Below are 6,000 nucleotides of genomic sequence, written 5' to 3'. Positions count from 1 at the left end.
CGATTCGGCTGAGATATCACATGACTGGTCCTGATCACGGATGGAGCGCATTGACAATTACAGGGCATGTTCAAGCGCTCGCTACGTAAGTTTATATATTTTGGTCTCTGTGAGCACTGATCCATCAGACTTCCAATTTGTTAGCTTTCTGTAATGCTGTAATGTTTTCTATATGTTTTTTTTTTTTTTAAATGTGCATTCCATCTCCAACATGCATATACAGTTATTTCTACAGTTTTTCTGTGTTGACCCTTTGCCACTTGAAGAAACAAACAGAGAACAGTGCATGAGACCACCGTCACATTACTGTATCAAAGGCTGTTTTCTTCAAATGCGTAATACTTCCAAGGGTCTTTTGCAACTCCATTTGGAGTTAATCGTCACTCAAGAGCATACTTATTTCTATTAGAACGCCTTTGTCCTTCTGAAACCCAATAGGAGGGTGAAAGGTTATCCAGGTGTATACCTGAAACATTGTTATGGATTTCCAACTACAGATACGGGTCATGCCTCAGTCAGTGTATAAGCAGTATTCACAATGAAGATCCCCCCACCCCACTACTTCCATAGGTCATCCTAAAAGTCATCTAAAATTAGAAGGGGCAAGGGTCTTTAGTTGTCATGCTCCCTGCCTTTGGAACTCCCTCCCAAGTGATATCATTAATGTCGACAGAATTAAATAATTTAAATCAAATTTAAAAACATATTTCTTTAAGTTAGCTTATTTTTTTAACTAGATTGGTTGGCCAATGGCTTTTCTTTGTTTTTATTGCAAAGCGCCCTGCGAGAACGCGCCCTGCATGGAGAATGCTACATAAAAGCAAATTGTATTATATTGTATTGTATTTCATTGCATTGCATTGTATTGTATTGGGTTTAACAGGTTTAACAGATTAACAGGAAATGCGCTTAGTGCCATTGATCTTGTCTTGGACCACTAACAACTGGAAAGACATATCAAGGCAGCGGGGCTCTGCACTGCTGTCAGGATTTCTTGTAAACTGAAGACATGGAGGCCTCTGACCTGCCAAGCAGAAATTGCATACTGAGGCACCTTTATTGGAACCAGTATTTCAATTAAAACACCTTTGTGTGACAGTTAAAGATATTTTGATCACTAGCTCTGGTGTTGTGTGTATGGTATGGTATGTGTATGGTATGCCCAAATGAAACAGATTAACTTCAGCTTTTGCCTGATGTTTCTAAACTTTTTGGCAGGTAGTATAATATGACATGACCCGAAAACAAAATGTCTCAGATTTTTAAGAATTATTTTAAAACAGAATGCTGGTGATGACCAGTCAGAAAGCCAGTGTTCTTGAAGAGCTCTGTGATGATTCTATCAGTACTTTGACAGGAATGCAAGAAGCAAGATAAGGACACCCTCTTCTATGTTATTAGATATACTGGAAATAACCCTAATAAAAGTTGACCATAGTTAAAGCATAGCAACGTGTAATAAAGCACAGTGAAAGCATGGTAAAGCAGAGGTAAGCATTGTAATGAATAGTGAGGTGTGGTAAAGCATATTAATAAACATGGCAAAGCAGGGCAACAGTAATGCTTTCCAAATTCTGAAGTAGTTAGTCTAACTTTATCTTTGTTTAACTGTATATTCTCTGTAGCACATGGAATATAATGAAGAAACAAGAATCTTCATTTGAAGCTGGTTGGTTTTTGTAACGCATTCAGCATTCAAGTTTAATCTCAGTGACATTTGGAAGTTTGAATAAATAGCTGAATAAATGACTGGTTAAAAAAAGAAAGAAGTTTAGAAAAAACAACCCATTTGTTATGGAATTTGATATATGTATTTATTTATTAACAAATTGAGCCTATCAATATAACAGCTTGAAAGAGACTGCACCCTTACCACCTCTGGACTTTGACACGTTCATGAGTATTTATCCTATCTGCAATTATAAGTATTTCAGTTTTTATTTGCATCTAACTTCGTCCATATTGCTCAAGTCGTCGCCCCTTTATTATTTAATGATCACTGAGTTTAGCAAAATAAATCTTCATTAAGAAGGGAGCCGCTGCACACATGAGAAACTAATTACATTCGCATTCACTGCACAGTATTATAGGAAGGAGGGCACATCTGCTTCGAATTGTCCGAGACATTCTGTACACTTCAGGCTGCAACCTGCTGCAGAAGTGACCTTCGTAACACGACTAATTCTGTTTACTTGACCTTGGAGGCACAGAGAGCACAGTGAAGGCTCAAGTTTGTTTTATAACCTGGTAAAATAAACACGTGTTTTTGGCGTTACATCTTATGCCTGTGTATTACTACTTGTAATTAATAATACTAAAAAAACACAATGGGTTGATCTCCCGTTTAATAAACTATTCCTCCGTATTAATGGCCCCCGTTCTTCGGTGACGGCAGGATTGGTTCCAGCAAGCATTCAGGACACCATGTCAAGTTAAACTGCCTGTTTAAATTTTGCTTTGAATTCAGAATGTGTGACTGAACGTTTAATGTTATAGATGGATTCTTGGGGTTTGCTTGCAGACTTCAGTTGCAGTTCATTTCAATTTCTTGGCAGGCCCCAATAGCTTTGCATGTATACAGTACATATCTGAATCCCATACCAACAGGATACTGTTAACCACTTTACTTATCAAATTGTAGGCTCTTCTGTTTGACGTTATTAAACACTTCCTTAAACCATCTGTTTCTCTACATTTGTATAAAAGCAGCACTGTCTTCTGGAGGTTAGAATGTTTTATTTTAATCAAATGTTTTTGAAAACCGCACAATGTGTGGCAGAATTAATTGCACATTATGTTAATCGTATGTTATGTGTTACAGCGATACTTGTAATAAACAATGGGAGTGTTCAGTAATTTTATAATCTCAAAGGCATGTTTCCAAAAGGTAAGATAACAGTATTTCCTTGATAGGACCTACTATCTTTCTCCTGTGTTTGGTACTGTCAAGGTACACAAACATGACTTCAAAGCAAATTGAAAAACGCTGCTTGTTGTGGGTTATTACTTACAGCAGAGGGCACTCTTTTCCCAGATTCTTTCGCGACTTCTCATGTGTCTGGACACTAACGCTCTGTACAGGGTCTGATGAACATGTTTTAATTTCAAATAAATAAAAACACTACAACTGCACATTGCAGCCAGCAGTACACACATTTCCCGTTTGTGTGTAAACGCAACAAATCACCATGTTTTTCGAGTGTTTGTGTCAATGTGCAACGTGGATGTAACGCGGTGCCTGATTAAACAGTGGTGATTCACATTTACAAATCTAAAACTCACAGACTTCAAACTGTGCCCTGCGCAAATATGGACAGTTCATTTTATTGGATCCTGATACCATTTAACTACGTAACCTTTCTGACTTCAGTATTAAAATTGTTGCATGATGAAGGATACATATTTTAATTAGATTTAAACATATAACTGGATTTAATATATTAGGTATCAGAACAAAGCATTGCTTTGTTGAAGTTAAAAAATATCTATGAATCTGCATTAATATGATACAGTAGATGTGTGAGATTTGTAAAAAGCAGGTTCACTTTTTTTTCCAGGTACATTTTCTCTATTATCCTCTATTGAGTTGGATTGGATTTCACTATCCAGGAGTGTTTTAAATGAATTTCAGTCCATGGTATCGAATGTCCAGCAGGTGGCAGTGGTGTATATACTTCAGATTAATTTGAAGGTGAATTTTTCCTCAGTGCTTATGTTTAGCCTTTCAGTTCTGTGATTATATCACAGGTTTGAGAGCCAACACAGACTTGAATGTAGCTCTGGCCCCTGGGATAGGGTGTTTGGTAATTATGCATAGTCTGGTCTCTGTGTGCAAACATACATGACATCACACCGGCACTTGGTATTTGCAAAACCCGGAGAGTTTATTAGTATAAGGTAGGCTCCAATTACTTTTTCTGTCAGGCCAACTTTACCGGGCTTCTTTCAGAGTTTCAGGAGTGCATGCATTCAGTACCAGACATGTGGGTGTTATAGTTATTACCAAATTTAATGTACTACTCAAATTGAATAGGGCTATTTTAACATTGTAATTTATACACTAAAATATATTGAGATTAAATAGTAGGCATTGCTAAAAGGGGAAGGTTAACTTAATTCAATAAATCACATTTAGAAACAGATTTAATCATGTTTTGACTTCTACTGGTGTTTGATTTCCAATGTGCAGTTGGCTAAAAGCACCAACATTTCTTGAAGGGATTTTGTAGCTGCAAAAGGTTGCAAATTTACATAGCAATACAGAAAGCCTTCAGTTTACAACTTACAATTGTTTCTTTGCTCCTGGAGCATTGGGGTTAGGAGCACCGAAGAAACCTGAAGACCGTAGATCAGGTGTGCCCCAGTAAATTCAAATCAGTTGGTTCCACCTTCACTGCCTATACTTTTTCTTCACCTGATAATAAAGTGTCAAACTGTACTCAGTTGACAGGGCCTTCAAACTTGATGTCCATTGGAATATTCATGAAATAATTGTAACAGGTTACGCATATAGATAAACGACATTGAGCAGCCTTCATATGATTATCAGCAACCTGCACTAAAGAATGTCTAGACACACACAGAACTCTGAAATCTAGCTGCTGTACAGTATGAATGGCTTATCAATGAAGATTTATAGCATTCCGATATCCATAATAAAATGAGCGTTCCTTCCCATTGCAAACAGTGTTTGACATTGATAAAATACTGTACCCGAGCACAAAGGTTTATTTCACATCAAGAATGAGCAAATATTAACCTTTCATTTATTTGTCTCAAACTGTAAAGGTCACAGGGATAGAATACAGCTCCCCATTGTTTCAGCACCTACTTTAAAATAATCCACTTCCTTTGGACTATCACTGCTGCAATTCATAATACTGTAACAGCAGATTAAGCCAAAAATTAGACTGAGAAACAGCAACTCTGCAAAAGTTATACATATTCAAGATCACCCACACCTACCTCTTCCGTAATAGAAATCAGATACTAACCCTGAAGTTATTAATTAATGTTTAAAAATTATTTATAACTTGGCTAAACATCAATCGTGAAAGCAATACTGCCACCAAGTCAAATGTACTTATTATATAACCAAGTTGCAAGTTTGTATCAGTTCCGAAGCGCTTAGATTTGTCCAAACTTGACCGCTCCCTACAGGACGCCTGGCGGAGCTAGTCACAATGCAACTTCTCTAACTGTATCACTATGAGTTCCTTCTGCTAGCGGAGGAGCAGCGCGCTTGTGAGGGAGACAATACAGGACACGCTTATACCATGGATGACTGACAACCAGATACCGTATTGCACATTTTCTTATCAAGTCAACACTTAAACAAGATAACAATATCTTATTTTCACAATTGCGTACAGACGTAAATCATCAACGGAGATTTAGAGAGATCGTATCTTATTGCTGTTCTTGGGAAACTGGTGCGATTGTACTTATTTCTAAAGGATTACATTGAAGCCGCATTCGTGCATATTTTTTCAGATTAAAGGTAAGATATATATGTTAGTGTATTTATTATAAATACGCAGTAGGCTGTACTTGTGTAACTTTGTGTTTTATCGAGAATCTAGTTATAATGTGGGTGGGCGGTTTTATAGCACACCAACACATAAACTGGTGAAATAATATTATTAGCCGAATCAAATGCAGAGGTGAGCTAGCAGTGTAAATAATTACTGTCACTGATACCAGCTGTCATTTAAAAATGAAACTTTTTTTAAAACAGGTGGAAGGAGACAAGTGCAGCCGCCTCTTACAGATGACAGCATGTATAAATACACAGTCAATTCAATAAAAAGCCGCTGTTATTATGGGGTTCGTTCATTCTAGCTCCAGACCATACTTCACTGGCTGTGGAGAATCAAAAGCGAACAGAGTCCCCTATACTAAACTTTCAGCTAAACTTTTTTTTCACCAATGTGACTATCTGATTTTTTTAAAAATGCATGCTGCTTGTTATGTTCTTCTTGGAATTATTTTTAGAAAATA

At 37.0% G+C, this 6,000-nt stretch overlaps 1 protein-coding gene across 3 annotated transcripts in view; it reads left to right on the top strand.

Moving 5' to 3' along the window:
- The first annotated feature begins 5,174 nt into the window (after positions 1-5,174).
- The window catches only part of LOC121294447 (ADAMTS-like protein 3), a 123,150-nt gene continuing 122,324 nt past the window's right edge, over positions 5,175-6,000 (top strand). For all 3 annotated transcript variants that reach the window (XM_041218136.1, XM_041218135.1, XM_041218134.1), the window contains exon 1: positions 5,175-5,500. The gene's annotated coding sequence lies outside the window, so the exon portion shown is untranslated. The remainder of the gene's footprint in view (positions 5,501-6,000) is intronic.

Source organism: Polyodon spathula, chromosome 19 (genome assembly GCF_017654505.1).
Source record: "Polyodon spathula isolate WHYD16114869_AA chromosome 19, ASM1765450v1, whole genome shotgun sequence".
NCBI classification, from domain to species: Eukaryota; Metazoa; Chordata; class Actinopteri; order Acipenseriformes; family Polyodontidae; genus Polyodon; species Polyodon spathula.
The sequence above is the reverse complement of the archived record's forward strand: the minus strand, read 5'-3'. Positions and strand labels throughout refer to the sequence as shown.